Genomic DNA, 19,642 nt, shown 5'->3' with positions numbered 1-19,642 from the left:
ATAGAGATGTCTGTGTAGATAATTCCATGTTTATACAGATGGCAGTGTAGGTATTTCCATGTTTATACAGATAGTGGTGTAGATATTTCCATGTTTATACAGATGAGTGTGTAGGTATTTCCATGTGTGTACAGATGGCGGTGTCCATATTTCCATGTTTATTGAGATAGCATTGTAGATATTTCCATCTTTGTACAGACTGCGGTGTAGATATTTCCATGTTTATACAGATAACGCTGCAGATAATTCCATGTTTATACAGCTAGCGGTGTAGATGTTTCCATGTTCATACAGACAGCGGTGGAGCTATTTCTTTGTTTATACAATTAACGGTGTAGATTTTCCATGTTTATAGAGATAGTGGTGTAGATATTTCCATATTTATACAGATAGCGGTGTCAACATTTCCATGTTTATACTGATAGAGGTGTAGATATTTCCATGTTTATTCACATAGCGATGTATATATTTCCATGTTTATACACGTCGTGGTGTAGATATTTCCATGTTTACACAGATAGCGGTGTAGATATTTCCATGTTTATACTGATAGGGGTGTGGCTACTTCCATTTTTATACAGATAGCGGTGTAGATATTTCAATGATTATAGAGATGTCTGTGTAGGTAATTCCATGTTTATACAGATAGCGGTGTAGATATTTCAATGATTATAGAGATGTCTGTGTAGGTAATTCCATGTTTATACAGATGGCAGTGTAGATATTTCCATGTTTATACAGATAGTGGTGTAGATATTTCCATGTTTATACAGATGACTGTGTAGCTATTTCCATGTGTGTTCAGATGGCGGTGTCGATATTTCCATGTTTATTGAGATAGCATTGTAGATATTTCCATGTTTATACAGATGGCAGTGTAGATATTTCCAGGTATATACAGATGGCAGTGTAGATATTTCCATGTTATACAGATGGACGTGTAGATATTTCCATGTTTATAAAGATGACAGTGTAGATATTTCCATGTTTTCACAGATGGCGGTGTAGATATTTCCATGTTTATACAGATAGCGGTGTGGCTACTTCCATGTTTATACAGATAGCGGTGTAGATATTTCAATGGTTATAGAGATGTCTGTGTAGATAATTCCATGTTTATACAGATGGCAGTGTAGGTATTTCCATGTTTAAACAGATACTGGTGTAGATATTTCCATGTTTATACACATGACTGTGTAGGTATTTCCATGTGTGTACAGATGGCGGTGTCGATATTTCCATGTTTATTGAGATAGCATTGTAGATATTTCCATCTTTGCACAGACTGCGGTGTAGATATTTCCATGTTTATACAGATAACGCTGCAGATAATTCCATGTTTATACAGCTAGCGGTGTAGATGTTTCCATGTTCATACAGACAGCGGTGGAGATATTTCTTTGTTTATACAGATAATGGTGTAGATATTTCCATGTTTATAGAGATAGTGGTGTAGATATTTCCATATTTATACAGATAGCGGTGTCGATATTTCCATGTTTTTACTGATAGCGGTGTAGATATTTCCATGTTTATTCACATGGCAGTGTAGATATTTCTATGTTTATACATGTCGTGGTGTAGATATTTCCATGTTTATACAGATAGCGGTGTAGATATTTCCATGTATATACTGATAGCGGTGTAGATATTTCCATGTTTATACATATAGCGTTCTAGATATTTCCATGTTTATACAGATCGTGGTGTAGACATTTCCATGTTTTTACAGATAGCGGTGTTGATATTTCCATGTTTATACAGATAGCGGTGTAGATATTTCCATGTTTACTGAGATAGCGGTGTAGATATTTCCATATTTGCACAGATTTCGGTGTAGATATTTCCATCTTTACACAGATACCTGTGTACATATTTCCATGTTTACACAGATAGCTGTGTAGATATTTCCATGTTTACACAGATAGTGTTATAGATATTTCCATGTTTATACAGATAGCGGTGTAGATATTTCCATGTTTATAAAGATAGCGGTGTAGATATTTCCATCTTTATAGAGATAGCGGTCAAGATATTTCCATGTTCATACAGATAGCGATGTAGATATTTCCATGTTTCTACAGATAGCGGTGGCGATATTTCCATGTTTATACAGATCCCGTGTAGACATTTCCATGTTTATAGAGATAGCGGTGTAGATATTTCCATGTTTATACAGATGGCAGTGTAGATATTTCCAGGTATATACAGATGGCAGTGTAGATATTTCCATGTTTATACAGATGGACTTGTAGATATTTCCATGTTTATAAAGATGACAGTGTAGATATTTCCATGTTTTCACAGATGGCGGTTTAGATATTTCCATGTTTATACAGATAACGCTGCAGATAATTCCATGTTTATACAGCTAGCGGTGTAGATGTTTCCATGTTCATACAGACTGCGGTGGAGATATTTCTTTGTTTATTCAGATAACGGTGTAGATATTTCCAAGTTTATAGAGATAGTGGTGTAGATATTTCCATATTTATACAGATAGCGGTGTCGATATTTCCATGTTTTTACTGATAGCGGTGTAGATATTTCCATGTTTATTCACATGGCGGTGTAGATATTTCCATGTTTATACATGTCGTGGTGTAGATATTTCCATGTTTACAGATAGCGGTGTAGGTATTTCCATGTTTATACTGATAGCGGTGTAGATATTTCCATGTTTATACATATAACAGTGTAGATATTTCCATGTTTATACAGACAGTGGTGTAGACATTTCCATGTTTATACAGATAGCGGTGTTGATACTTCCATGTTTATACAGATAGCGGTGTAGATATTTCCATGTTTACTGAGATAGCGCTGTAGATATTTCCATATTTGCACAGATTGCGGTGTAGATATTTCCATCTTTACACAGAGACCGGTGTACATATTTCCATGTTTACACAGATAGCTGTGTAGATATTTACATGTTTAAACAGATAGTGTTATAGATATTTCCATGTTTATACACATAGTGGTGTAGATATTTCCATGTTTATAAAGATAGAGGTGTAGATATTTCCATCTTTATAGAGATAGCGGTGGAGATATTTCCGTGTTTATACAGATAGCGATGTAGATATTTCCATGTTTCTACAGATAGTGATGGAGATATTTCCATGTTTATACAGATAGCCGTGTAGACATTTCCATGTTTATAGAGATAGCGGTGTAGATATTTCCATGTTTATACAGTTGGCAGTGTAGCTATTTACCGGTATATACAGATGGCAGTGTAGATATTTCCATGTCAATACAGATGGACGTGTAGATATTTCCATGTTTATAAAGATGACAGTGTAGATATTTCCATGTTTTCACAGATGGCGGTGTAGATATTTCCATGTTTATACAGATACCGGTGTGGCTACTTCCATGTTTATACAGATAGCGGTGTAGATATTTCAATGATTATAGAGATGTCTGTGTAGGTAATTCCATGTTTATACAGATGGCAGTGTAGATATTTCCATGTTTATACAGATAGTGGTGTAGATATTTCCATGTTTCTACAGATGACTGTGTAGGTATTTCCATGTGTGTACAGATGGCGGTGTCGATATTTCCATGTTTATTGAGATAGCATTGTTGATATTTCCATCTTTGCACAGACTGCGGAGTAGATATTTCCATGTTTATACAGATAACGCTGCAGATAATTCCATGTTTATACAGCTAGCGGTGTAGATGTTTCCATGTTCATACAGACAGCCTTGGAGATATTTCTTTGTTCATACAGATAACGGTGTAGATATTTCCATGTTTATAGAGATAGTTGTGTAGATATTTCCATATTTATACAGATAGCGGTGTCAATATTTCCATGTTTTTACTGATATCGGTGTAGATATTTCCATGTTTATTCACATGGCGGTGTAGATATTTCCATGTTTATACATGTTGTGGTGTAGATATTTCCATGTTTATACAGATAGCGGTGTAGATATTTCCATGTTTATATTGACAGCGGTGTAGATATTTCCATGTTTATACATATAGCGGTGTAGATATTTCCATGTTTATACAGATCGTGGTGTAGACATTTCCATGTTTATACAGATAGCGGTGTAGATATTTCCATGTTTATACAGATGGCAGTGTAGATATTTCCTGGTATATACAGATGGCAGTGTAGGTATTTCCATGTTTATACAGATGGACGTGTAGATATTTCCATGTATATAAAGATGACAGTGTAGATATTTCCATGTTTTCACAGATGGCGGTGTAGATATTTCCATGTTTATACGGATAGCGGAGTGGCTACTTCCATGTTTATACAGATAGCGGTGTAGATATTTCAATGGTTATAGAGATGTCTGTGTAGATAATTCCATGTTTATACAGAAGCAGGGTAGGTATTTCCATGTTTATAGAGATAGTGGTGTAGATATTTCCATGTTTATACAGATGACTGTGTAGGTGTTTCCATGTGTGTACAGATGGCGGTGTCAATATTTCCATGTTTATTGAGATAGCATTGTAGATATTTCCATCTTTGCACAGACTGTGGTGTAGATGTTTCCATGTTTATACAGATAACGCTGCAGATAATTCCATGTTTATACAGCTAGCGGTGTAGATGTTTCCATGTTCATACAGACAGCGGTGGAGATATTTCTTTGTTTCTACAGATAACGGCGTAGATATTTCCATGTTTATAGAGATAGTGGTGTAGATATTTCCATATTTATACTGATAGCGGTGTCGATATTTCCAAGTTTTTACTGATAGCGGTGTAGATATTTCCATGTTTATTCACATGGCGGTGTAGATATTTCCATCTTTATACATGTCGTGGTGTAGATATTTCCATGTTTATACAGATAGCGGTGTAGATATTTCCATGTTTATATTGATAGCAGTGTAGATATTTCCATGTTTATAAAGATAGCGGTGTAGATACTTCCATGTTTATAAAGATAGCGGTGTAGATATTTCCATCTTTATAGAGATAGCGGTGGAGATATTTCCATGTTTATACAGATAGCGATGTAGATATTTCCATGTTTCTACAGATAGCGGTGGAGATATTTCCATGTTTATACAGATAGCCGTGTAGACATTTCCCTGTTTATAGAGATAGCGGTGTAGATATTTCCATGTTTATACAGATGACAGTGTAGATATTTCCAGGTATATACAGATGGCAGTGTAGATATTTCCATGTTTATACAGATGGACGTGTAGATATTTCCATGTTTATAAAGATGACATTGTAGATATTTCCATGTTTTCACAGATGGCGGTGTAGATATTTCCATGTTTATACAGATAGCGGTGTGGCTACTTCCATGTTTATACAGATAGCGGTGTAGATATTTCAATGTTTATAGAGATATCTGTGTAGATAATTCCATGTTTATACAGATGGCAGTGTAGGTATTTCCATGTTTATACAGATAGTGGTGTAGATATTTCCATGTTTATACAGATGACTGTGTAGGTATTTCCATGTGTGTACAGATGGCGGTGTCCATATTTCCATGTTTATTGAGATAGCATTGTAGATATTTCCATCTTTGCACAGACTGCGGTGTAGATATTTCCATGTTTATACAGATAACGCTGCAGATAATTCCATGTTTATACAGCTAGCTGTGTAGATGTTTCCATGTTCATACCGACAGCGGTGGAGATATTTCTTTGTTTATACAGATAACGGTGTAGAGATTTCCATGTTTATAGAGATAGTGGTGTAGATATTTCCATATTTATACAGATAGCGGTGTCGATATTTCCATGTTTTTACTGATAGCGGTGTAGATATTTCCATGTTTATTCACATGGCAGTGTAGATATTTCCATGTTTATACATGTCGTGGTGTAGATATTTCCATGTTTATACAGATAGCAGTGTAGATATTTCCATGTTTATACTGTTAGCGGTGTAGATATTTCCATGTTTATACATATAGCGTTGTAGATATTTCCATGTTTATACAGATCGTGGTGTAGACATTTCCATGTTTTTACAGATAGCGGTGTTGATATTTCCATGTATATACAGATAGCGGTGTAGATATTTCCATGTTTACTGAGATAGCGGTGTAGATATTTTCATATTTGCACAGATTGCGGTGTAGATATTTCCATCTTTACACAGAGACCTGTGTACATATTTCCATGTTTACACAGATAGCTGTGTAGATATTTCCATGTTTACACAGATAGTATTATAGATATTTCCATGTTTATAAACATAGCGGTGTAGATATTTCCATCTTTATAGAGATAGCGGTGAAGATATTTCCATGTTCATACAGATAGCGATGTAGATATTTCCATGTTTCTACAGATAGCGGTGGAGATATTTCCATGTTTATACAGATAGCCGTGTAGACATTTCCATGTTTATAGAGATAGCGGTGTAGATATTTCCATGTTTATACAGATGGCAGTGTAGATATTTCCAGGTATATACAGATGGCAGTGTAGATATTTCCATGTTTATACAGATGGACGTGTAGATATTTCCATGTTTATAAAGATGACAGTGTAGATATTTCCATGTTTTCACAGATGGCGGTGTAGATATTTCCATGTTTATACACATAGGGGTGTGGCTACTTCCATGTTTATACAGATAGCGGTGTAGATATTTCAATGATTATAGAGATGTCTGTGTAGATAATTCCATGTTTATACAGATGGCAGTGTAGGTATTTCCATGTTTATACAGATAGTGGTGTAGATATTTCCATGTTTATACAGATGAGTGTGTAGGTATTTCCATGTGTGTACAGATGACGGTGTCCATATTTCCATGTTTATTGAGATAGCATTGTAGATATTTCCATCTTTGCACAGACTGCGGTGTAGATATTTCCATGTTTATACAGATAACGCTGCAGATAATTCCATGTTTATACAGCTAGCGGTGTAGATGTTTCCATGTTCATACAGACAGCGGTGGAGCTATTTCTTTGTTTATGCAGATAACGGTGTAGATTTTCCATGTTTATAGAGATAGTGGTGTAGATATTTCCATATTTATACAGATAGCGGTGTCAATATTTCCATGTTTATACTGATAGCGGTGTAGATATTTCCATGTTTATTCACATAGCGGTGTATATATTTCCATGTTTATACACGTCGTGGTGTAGATATTTCCATGTTTACACAGATAGCGGTGTAGATATTTCCATGTTTATACTGATAGCGGTGTGGCTACTTCCATTTTTATACAGATAGCGGTGAAGATATTTCAATGATTATAGAGATGTCTGTGTAGGTAATTCCATGTTTATACAGATAGCGGTGTAGATATTTCAATGATTAGAGAGATGTCTGTGTAGGTAATTCCATGTTTATACAGATGGCAGTGTAGATATTTCCATTTTTATACAGATAGTGGTGTAGATATTTCCATGTTTATACAGATGACTGTGTAGGTATTTCCATGTGTGTACAGATGGCGGTGTCGATATTTCCATGTTTATTGAGATAGCATTGTAGATATTTCCATCTTTGCACAGACTGCGGTGTAGATATTTCCATGTTTATACAGATAACGCTGGAGATAATTCCATGTTTATACAGTTAGCGGTGTAGATGTTTCCATGTTCATACAGACAGCGGTGGAGATATTTCTTTGTTTATACAGATAACGGTGTAGATATTTCCATGTTTATAGAGATAGTGGTGTAGATATTTCCATATTTATACAGATAGCGGTGTCGATATTTCCATGTTTTTACTGATAGCGGTGTAGATATTTCCTTGTTTATTCACATGGCGGTGTAGATATTTCCATGTTTATACACGTCGTGGTGTAGATATTTCCATGTTTACTGAGATAGCGGTGTAGATATTTCCATATTTGCACAGATTTCGGTGTAGATATTTCCATCTTTACACAGAGACCTGTGTAGATATTTCCATGTTTACACAGATAGCTGTGTAGATATTTCCATGTTTACACAGATAGTGTTATAGATATTTCCATGTTTATACAGATAGCGGTGTAGATATTCCCACGTTTATAAAGATAGCGGTGTAGATATTTCCATCTTTATAGAGATAGCGGTGGAGACATTTCCATGTTTATACAGATAGCGATGTAGGTATTTCCATGTTTCTACAGATAGCGGTGGAGATATTTCCATGTTTATACAGATAGCCGTGTAGACATTTCCATGTTTATAGAGATAGCGGTGTAGATATTTCCATGTTTATACAGATGGCAGTGTAGATATTTCCAGGTATATACAGATGGCAGTGTAGATATTTCCATGTTTATCAGATGGACTTGTAGATATTTCCATGTTTATAAAGATGACAGTGTAGATATTTCCATGTTTTCACAGATGGCGGTGTAGTTATTTCCATGTTTATACAGATAGCGGTGTGGCTACTTCCATGTTTATACAGATAGCGGTGTAGATATTTCAATGGTTATAGAGATGTCTGTGTAGATAATTCCATGTTTTACAGATGGCAGTGTAGGTATTTCCATGTTTATAAAGATAGTGGTGTAGATATTTCCATGTTTATACAGATGACTGTGTAGGTATTTCCATGTGTGTACAGATGGCGGTGTCGATATTTCCATGTATATTGAGATAGCATTGTAGATATTTCCATCTTTGCACAGACTGTGGTGTAGATGTTTCCATGTTTATACAGATAACGCTGCAGATAATTCCATGTTTATACAGCTATCGGTGTAGATGTTTCCATGTTCATAGAGACAGCAGTGGAGATATTTCTTTGTTTATACAGATAACGGTGTAGATATTTCCATGGTTATAGAGATAGTGGTGTAGATATTTCCATATTTATAGAGATAGCGGTGTCAATATTTCCATGTTTATACTGATAGCGGTGTAGATATTTCCATGTTTATTCACATAGCGGTGTAGATATTTCTATGTTTATAATTGTCGTGGTGTAGATATTTCCATGTTTATACACATAGCGGTGTAGATATTTCCATGTTTATACTGATAGCGGTGTGGCTACTTCCATGTTTATACAGATAGCGGTGTAGATATTTCAATGATTATAGAGATGTCTGTGTAGGTAATTCCATGTTTATACAGATGGCAGTGTAGATATTTCCATGTTTAAACAGATAGTGGTGTAGATATTTCCATGTTTCTACAGATCACTGTGTAGGTATTTCCATGTGTGTACAGATGGCGGTGTCGATATTTCCATGTTTATTGAGATAGCATTGTAGATATTTCCATCTTTGCACAGACTGCGGTGTAGATATTTCCATGTTTATACAGATAACGCTGCAGATAATTCCATGTTTATACAGCTAGCGGTGTATATGTTTCCATGTTCATACAGACAGCCTTGGAGATATTTCTTTGTTTATACAGATAACGGTGTAGATATTTCCATGTTTATAGAGATAGTTGTGTAGATATTTCCATATTTATACAGATAGCGGTGTCGATATTTCCATGTTTTTACTGATATCGGTGTAGATATTTCCATGTTTATTCACATGGCGGTGTAGATATTTCCATGTTTATACATGTCGTGGTGTAGATATTTCCATGTTTATACAGATAGCGGTGTAGATATTTCCATGTTTATACTGATAGCGGTGTAGATATTTCCATGTTTATACATATAGTATTGTAGATATTTCCATGTTTATTCAGATCGTGGTGTAGACATTTCCATGTTTATACAGATAGCGGTGTTGATATTTCCATGTTTATACAGATAGCGGTGTAGATATTTCCATGTTTACTGAGATAGCGGTGTAGATATTTCCATATTTACACAGATTGCGGTGTAGATATTTCCATCTTTACACAGAGACCTGTGTAGATATTTCCATGTTTACACAGATAGCTGTGTAGATATTTCCATGTTTACACAGATAGTGTTATAGATATTTCCATGTTTATACAGATAGCGGTGTAGATATTTCCACGTTTATAAAGATAGCGGTGTAGATATTTCCATCTTTATAGAGATAGCGGTGGAGACATTTCCATGTTTATACAGATAGCGATGTAGGTATTTCCATGTTTCTACAGATAGCGGTGGAGATATTTCCATGTTTATGCAGATAGCCGTGTAGACATTTCCATGTTTATAGAGATAGCGGTGTAGATATTTCCATGTTTATACAGATGGCAGTGTAGATATTTCCAGGTATATACAGATGGCAGTGTAGATATTTCCATGTTTATACAGATGGACATGTAGATATTTCCATGTTTATAAAGATGACAGTGTAGATATTTCCATGTTTTCACAGATGGCGGTGTAGATATTTCCATGTTTATACAGATAGCGGTGTGGCTACTTCCATGTTTATACAGCTAGCGGTGTAGATGTTTCCATGTTCATACAGACAGCGATGGAGATATTTCTTTGTTTATACAGATAACGGTGTAGATATTTCCATGTTTATAGAGATAGTGGTGTAGATATTTCCATATTTATACAGATAGCGGTGTCGATATTTCCATGTTTTTACTGATAGCGGTGTGTATATTTCCATGTTTATTCACATGGCGGTGTGGATATTTCCATGTTTATACATGTCGTGGTGTAGATATTTCCATGTTTATACAGATAGCAGTGTAGATATTTCCATGTTTATATTGATAGCGGTGAAGATATTTCCATGTTTAAACATATAGCGGTGTAGATATTTCCATGTTTATACAGATCGTGGTGTAGACATTTCCATGTTTATACAGATAGCGGTGTAGATATTTCCATGTTTATACAGATGGCAGTGTAGATATTTCCAGGTATATACAGATGGCAGTGTAGATATTTCCATGTTTATACAGATGGACGTGTAGATATTTCCATGTTTATAAAGATGACAGTGTAGATATTTCCACGTTTTCACAGATGGCGGTGTAGATATTTCCATGTTTATACAGATAGCGGAGTGGCTACTTCCATGTTTATACAGATAGCGGTGCAGATATTTCAATGGTTATAGAGATGTCTGTGTAGATAATTCCATGTTTATACAGATGGCAGTGTAGGTATTTCCATGTTTATAGAGATAGTGGTGTAGATATTTCCATGTTTATACAGATGACTGTGTAGGTGTTTCCATGTGTGTACAGATGGCGGTGTCAATATTTCCATGTTTATTGAGATAGCATTGTAGATATTTCCATCTTTGCACAGACTGTGGTGTAGGTGTTTCCATGTTTATACAGATAACGCTGCAGATAATTCCATGTTTATACAGCTAGCGGTGTAGATGTTTCCATGTTCATACAGACAGCGGTGGAGATATTTCTTTGTTTATACAGATAACGGTGTAGATATTTCCATGTTTATAGAGATAGTGGTGTAGATGTTTCCATATTTATAGAGATAGCGGTGTCAATATTTCCATGTTTATACTGATCTTGGTGTAGATATTTCCATGTTTATTCACATAGCGGTGTAGATATTTCTATGTTTATGCACGTTGTGGTGTAGATATTTCCATGTTCATACACATAGCGGTGTAGATATTTCCATGTTTATACTGATAGCGGTGTGGCTACTTCCATGTTTATACAGATAGCGGTGTAGATATTTCAATGATTATAGCGATGTCTGTTTAGGTAATTCCATGTTTATACAGATGGCAGTGTAGATATTTCCATGTTTAAACAGATAGTGGTGTAGATATTTCCATGTTTCTACAAATGACTGTGTAGGTATTTCCACGTGTGTACAGATGGCGGTGTCGATATTTCCATGTTTATTGAGATAGCATTGTTGATATTTCCATCTTTGCACAGACTGCGGAGTAGATATTTCCATGTTTATACAGATAACGCTGCAGATAATTCCATGTTTATACAGCTAGCGGTGTAGATGTTTCCATGTTCATACAGACAGCGGTGGAGATATTTCTTTGTTTATACAGATAACGGTGTAGATATTTCCATGTTTATAAATATAGTGGTGTAGATATTTCCATATTTATACAGATAGCGGTGTCGATATTTCCATGTTTTTATTGATAGCGGTGTAGATATTTCCATGTTTATTCACATGGCGGTGTAGATATTTCCATGTTTATACATGTCGTGGTGTAGATATTTCCATGTTTATACAGATAGCGGTGCAGATATTTCCATGTTTATATTGATAGCGGTGTAGATATTTCCATGTTTATACATATAGCGGTGTAGATATTTCCATGTTTATACAGATCGTGGTGTAGACATTTCCATGTTTATAAAGATAGCAGTGTTGATATTTCCATGTTTATACAGATAGCGGTGTAGATATTTCCATGTTTACTGAGATAGCGTTGTAGATATTTCCATATTTACACAGATTGCGGTGTAGATATTTCCATCTTTACACAGAGACCTGGGTAGATATTTCCATGTTTACACAGATAGCTGTGTAGATATTTCCATGTTTACTCAGATACTGTTATAGATATTTCCATGTTTATACAGATAGCGGTGTAGATATTTCCACGTTTATAAAGATAGCGGTGTAGATATTTCCATCTTTATAGAGATAGCGGTGGAGACATTTCCATGTTTATACAGATACCGATGTAGGTATTTCCATGTTTCTACAGATAGCGGTGGAGATATTTCCATGTTTATGCAGATAGCCGTGTAGACATTTCCATGTTTATAGAGATAGCGGTGTAGATATTTCCATGTTTATACAGATGGCAGTGTAGATATTTCCAGGTATATACAGATGGCAGTGTAGATATTTCCATGTTTATACAGATGGACGTGTAGATATTTCCATGTTTATACAGATGACAGTGTAGATATTTCCATGTTTTCACAGATGGCGGTGTAGATATTTCCATGTTTATACAGATAGCGGTGTGGCTACTTCCATGTTTATACAGATAGCAATGTAGATATTTCAATGTTTATAGAGATGTCTGTGTAGATAATTCCATGTTTATACAGATGGCATTGTAGGTATTTCCATGTTTATACAGATAGTGGTGTAGATATTTCCATGTTTATACAGATGACTGTGTAGGTATTTCCATGTGTGTACAGATGGCGGTGTCAATATTTCCATGTTTATTGAGATAGCATTGTAGATATTTCCATCTTTGCACAGACTGCGGTGTAGATATTTCCATGTTTATACAGATAACGCTGCAGATAATTCCATGTTTATACAGCTAGCGGTGTAGATGTTTCCATGTTCATACAGACAGCGGTGGAGATATTTCTTTGTTTATACAGATAACTGTGTAGATATTTCCATGTTTATAGAGATAGTGGTGTAGATATTTCCATATTTATACAGATAGCGGTGTCAATATTTCCATGTTTATACTGATAGCGGTGTAGATATTTCCATGTTTATTCACATAGCGGTGTAGATATTTCTATGTTTATACAGGTCGTGGTGTAGATATTTCCATGTTTATACAGATGGCGGTGTAGATATTTCCATGTTTACTGAAATAGCGGTGTAGATATTTCCATATTTGCACAGATTGCGGTTTAGATATTTCCATCTTTACACAGAGACGTTTGTACATATTTCCATGTTTACACAGATAGCTGTGTAGATATTTCCATGTTTACACAGATAGTGTTATGGATATTTCCATGTTTATACAGATAGCGGTGTAGATATTTCCACGTTTATAAAGATACCGGTGTAGATATTTCCATCTTTATAGAGATAACGGTTGAGATATTTCCATGTTTATACAGATAGCGATGTAGATATTTCCATGTTTCTACAGATAGCGGTGGAGATATTTCCTTGTTTATACAGATAGCCGTGTAGACATTTCCATGTTTATAGAGACAGCGGTGTAGATATTTCCATGTTTATACAGATGGACGTGTAGATATTTCCATGTTTATAAAGATGACAGTGTAGGTATTTCTATGTTTTCACAGATTGCTGTGTAGATATTTCCATGTTTATACAGATAGCGGTGTGGCTACTTCCATGTTTATACAGATAGCGGTGTAGATATTTCAATGGTTACAGAGATGTGTGTGTAGAAAATTCCATGTTTATACAGATGGCAGTGTAGGTATTTCCATGTTTATACAGATAGTGGTGTAGATATTTCCATGTTTACACAGATGACTGTGTAGGTATTTCCATGTGTGTACAGATGGCGGTGACGATATTTCCATGTTTATTGAGATAGCATTGTAGATATTTCCATCTTTTCACAGACTGTGGAGTAGATATTTCCATGTTTATACAGATAACGATGCAGATAATTCCATGTTTATTGAGATATCATTGTAGATATTTCCATCTTTGCACAGACTATGGTGTAGATATTTCCATGTTTATACAGATAACGCCGCAGATAATGCCATGTTTATACAGCTGACGGTGTAGTTGTTTCAATGTTCATACAGACAGCGGTGGAGATATTTCTTTGTTTATACAGATAACGGTGGAGATATTTCCATGTTTACAGAGATAGCGGTGTAGATATTTCCATGTTTATAAAGATAGAGGTGTAGATATTTCCATCTTTATAGAGATAGCGTTGGAGATATTTCCATGTTTATACAGATAGCGATGTATATATTTCCATGTTTCTACAGATAGCGGTGGAGATATTTCCAAGTTTATACAGATAGCCGTGTAGACATTTCCATGTTTATAGAGATAGCGGTGTAGATATTTCCATATTTATACAGATGGCAGTGTAGGTATTTCCAGGTATATACAGATGGCAGTGTAGATATTTCCGTGTTTATACAGATGGACTTGTAGATATTTCCATGTTTATAAAGATGACAGTGTAGATCTTTCCATGTTTTCACAGATGGCAGTGTAGATATTTCCATGTTTATACAGATAGCGGTGTAGATATTTCCATGTTTATACTGATAGAGGTGTGGCTACTTCCATGTTTATACAGATAGCTGTGTAGATATTTCAATGATTATAGAGATGTCTGTGTAGGTAATTCCATGTTTATACAGATGGTAGTGTAGATATTTCCATGTTTATACAGATAGTGGTGTAGATATTTCCATGTTTATACTGATGACTGTGTAGGTATTTCCATGTGTGTACAGATGGCGGTGTCGATATTTCCATGTTTATTGAGATAGCATTGTAGATATTTCCATCTTTGCACAGACTGCGGTGTAGATATTTCCATGTTTATTCAGATAACGCTGCAGTTAATTCCATGTTTATACAGCTAGCGGTGTAGATGTTTCCATGTTCATACAGACAGCGGTGGAGATATTTCTTTGTTTATACAGATAACGGTGTAGATATTTCCATGTTTATAGAGATAGTGGTGTAGATATTTCCATATTTATACAGATAGCGGTGTCAATAATTCCATGTTTATACTGATAGCGGTGTAGATATTTCCATGTTTATTCACATTGCGGTGTAGATATTTCCATGTTTATACACGTCGTGGTGTAGATATTTCCATGTTTATACAGATAGCGGTGTAGATATTTCCATGTGTAAACTGATAGCGGTGTGGCTACTTCCATGTTTTTACAGATAGCGGTGTGGCTACTTCCATGTTTATACAGTTAGCGGTGTAGATATTTCTATATTTATTCACGTCGTGGTGTAGATATTTCCATGTTTATTCAGATAGCGGTGTAGATATTTCCATGTTTATACTGATAGCGGTGTGGCTACTTCCATGTTTATACAGATTGCGGTGGAGATAAGTCCATGTTTACACAAATAGCAATGGACATATTCCCACGTTAATACAGATAGCAGTGTAGATATGTCCATGTTTATATAGATAGCGGTGTAGATATTTCCATGTTTATACAGGTGGCTGTTGCGATATTTCCATGTTTATTCAGAGTTCTCTGTAGACATTTGCATGTTTATATAGATGACAGTGTAGATATTTCCAGGTTTATACAGATGAATGTGTAGATATTTCCATGTTAATACAAACGGCGGTGTGGATATTTCCATTTTTATAGAGATAGCGGTGTAGATATTTCATTGTTTATAGAGATAGAGGTGTAGGTATTTCCTTGTTTTTAAAGTTACCGGTGTAGGTATTTCCGTGTTTAAAAGGTAGCGGTGTAGATATTTCCATGTTTATACTAATAGCGGTGTAAAAATTTCCATGTTTATACAGATAGCGGTGTAGTTATTCCATGTTTATACAGATAGCGGTGTAGATATTTCCATGTTTATAGAGACTGCGGTGTAGATATTTCCATCTTTGCACAGATTGCTGTGTAGATATTTCCATGTTTATACAGATTGCGGTGTAGGTATTTCCATGTTGATACAGATAGCGGTGTAGATATTTCCATGTTTATACAGGTAGCAGTGTAGAAATTCCCATGTTTATACAGATCGCTTTGTAGATATTTCCATCTTTCTACAGATGTCAGTGTAGATATTTCCAAGTTTATACAGATGTCTGTGTAGATATTTCCATGTTTATGCAGATGGCGGTGTAGATATTTCCATGTTTATAGATATGGTGGTGTAGTTTTTTCTAAGTTTATAGAGATAGTGGTGTAAATATTTCCATGTTTATAGAGATGGTGGTGTAAATATTTTCATGTTTATAGAGATAGCGGTGTAGATATTTCCATGTTTATACAGATATCGGTGTTGCTACTTCCATGTTTATACAGATATCGGTGTAGATATTTCCATGTTTATACAGCTCGTGGTGTAGATATTTCCATCTTTATACAAATGGGTGTGGAGATATTTCCATGTTTATACAGATAGCGGTGTAGATATTTCCATGTCTATAGAGATATCGGTGTAGGTATTTCCATATTTATACAGATTGCGGTGTAGATATTTCCATCTTTATACAGATGACGGTGTAGATATTTCCATGTTTATACAGATAGAAGTGAAGATATTTCCATGTTTATACAGATAGTGGTGTAAATATTTCCAAGTTTATACAGATGGCGGTGTAGGTATATCCATGTTTCTGAAGATGGCGGTGTAGACATTTTCATGTTTATAGAGATGGCGGTGTAGATATTTCCATGAATATAGAGATTGCAGTGTAGATGTTTCCATGTTTATAGAGAAAGCTGTGTAGATATTTCCATGTTTACAGAGATAGCGGTGTAGATATTTCCATCTTTGCAAAGATTGCCGTGTAGATTTTTCCATGTTTACGCAGATAGCTCTGTAGATATTTCCAAGTTTATACCGATAGCTGTGTAGATATTTCCATGTTTACACACATAGGATTGTAGATATTTCCATGTTTATACAGATTGCGGTGTAGATATGTCCATGTTTATACAGAAAGCGGTGTAGATATTTTCATGTTTATACAGATAGCAGTGGAGATATTTCCATGCTTATAGAGACTGCGGTATAGATATTTCCATGTTTATACAGATAGCGGTGAAGATATTTTCATGTTTATAGAGATAGCAGTGTAGATATTTCCATGTTTATACAGATGGCTTTGTAGATATTTCCAGGTGTGGACAGATTGCGGTGTAGATATTTCCATGTTTATACAGATGGCAGGGTAGATATTTCCATGTTTATACAGATATCGGTGTAGATATTTCCATGTTTACAGAGATAGCAGTGTAGGTATTTCCATCTTTGCACAGACTGCGGTGTAGGTATTGCCAAATTTACAGAGATAGCGGTGTAGATATTTCCAAGTTTACACAGATAGCTGTGTAGATATTTCCATGTTTACAGAGATAGCATTGTAGATATTTCCGTGTTTATACAGATTGCGTTGTAGTTATTTCCATGTTGATACACATAGCGATGTAGATATTTCCATGTTTACATAGGTAGCGGTGTAGAAATTCCCGTGTTTATACAGATCGCTTTGCAGACATTTCCATTTTTTACAGATGTCAGTGTAGATATTTCCAAGTTTATACAGATGGCAGTGTAGATATTTCCATGTATATACAGATGTCTGTGTATATATTTCCATGTTTTTTCAGATGGCGGTGTAGATATTTCCATGTTTATAGAGATGGCGGTGTAGTTATTTCAATGTTTATAGAGATAGCGGTGTAAATATCTCCATGTTTATAGAGATGGTGGTGTAAGTATTTTCATGTTTATAGAGATAGCGGTGTAGATATTTCCATGTTTATACAGATAACGGTGTTGTTATTTCCATGTTTATGCAGATAGCGGTGTAGATATTTCCATTTTTTACAGCTCGCGGCGTAGTTATTTCCATCTTTATACAGATGGCAGTGTAGTTATTTACATGTTTATACAGATAGCGGTGTAGATATTTCCATGTCTATAGAGATAGCGGTGTAGGTATTTCCATATTTATACAGATTCCGGTGCAGATATTTCCATGTTTACACAGATAGTGTTGTAGATATTTCCATGTTTATACAGATAGCGGTGTAGATATTTCCATGTTTGTAAAGATTGTGATGTATATATTTCCATGTTTATACAAATGACTGTGTAGGTATTTCCATGTTGATACAGATGGCGGGGGAGATATTTCCATGTTTATACAGATAGCGGTGTAGATATTTCCATCTTTATACAGATAGCGGTTTAGATATTTCCATGCTTACAGAGATAGCGGTGTAGATATTTCCATCTCTGCAAAGATTGCGGTGTACATATTTCCATCTTTACACAGAGAGCAGTGTGGATAGTTCCAAGTTTCCACACATAGCTGTGTAGATATTTCCATGTTTATCCAGATAGCGTTTTACATATTTCCATGTTTATACAGATAGTGGTGTATATATTTCCATGTTTATACTGATAGTGGTGTAGATATTTCCATGTTTATAGAGATAGCGGTGGAGATATTTCCTTGTTTATACAAATCGTGGTATAGATATTTCCAAGTTTATACAGATAGCTGTGGAGATATTTTCACGTTTATACAGGTAGCGGTTTAGATTTTCCATGTTTATACAGATCGTGATGTAGATATTACCATATTCATACAAATGGCGTTGTAGATATTTCCATGTTTATACAAATAGCGGTATAGATATTTCCATGTTTATAAAGATGTTGGTGTAGATAGTTCCATGTTTATGGAGATGGCACTGTAGTTATTTTCATGTTTATAGAGATGGCGGTGTAGATAATTCCATGTTTATGGAGATGGCGGTGTAGATATTTTCATGTTCATAGAGATGGCGGTGTAGATATTTCCAAGTTTATAGAGATAGCGGTTTAAATATTTGCATTTTTATACAGATGGCTGTGTAGATATTTCCATGTTTATACAGATCGCAGTGTAGATATTTCCATGTTTATACCGATAGCAGTGTAGATATTTCCATGTTTATGCAGATTGCGGTGTAGATATTTCCATGTTTATAGAGATAGCGGTGTAGGTATTTCCATGTTTATTGACATAGCGGTGTAGATATTTCCATGTTTATATAGATGGCGTTGTAGATATTTCCATGTTTATACCGATAGCGGTGTTGTTATTTCCACGTTTATACAGATAGCGATGTAGATATTTCCATGTTTATACAGCTCGCGGTGCAGATATTTATATCTTTATACAGATGGCATTGTAGATATTTCCTTATTCACACTGATGGCATTGTAGATGTTTCCATGTTTATACAGATGTCGGAGTAGTTAGTTCCATGTTTATGCAGATGGCAGTGTAGATATTTTCATGTTTATAGAGATGGTGGTGTAGATATTTCCATGTTTATAGAGATAGCATTGTAGATATTTACATGTTTATACAGAT

Source organism: Pan paniscus, chromosome 5 (genome assembly GCF_029289425.2).
Source record: "Pan paniscus chromosome 5, NHGRI_mPanPan1-v2.0_pri, whole genome shotgun sequence".
NCBI classification, from domain to species: domain Eukaryota; kingdom Metazoa; phylum Chordata; class Mammalia; order Primates; family Hominidae; genus Pan; species Pan paniscus.
The sequence above is the reverse complement of the archived record's forward strand: the minus strand, read 5'-3'. Positions refer to the sequence as shown.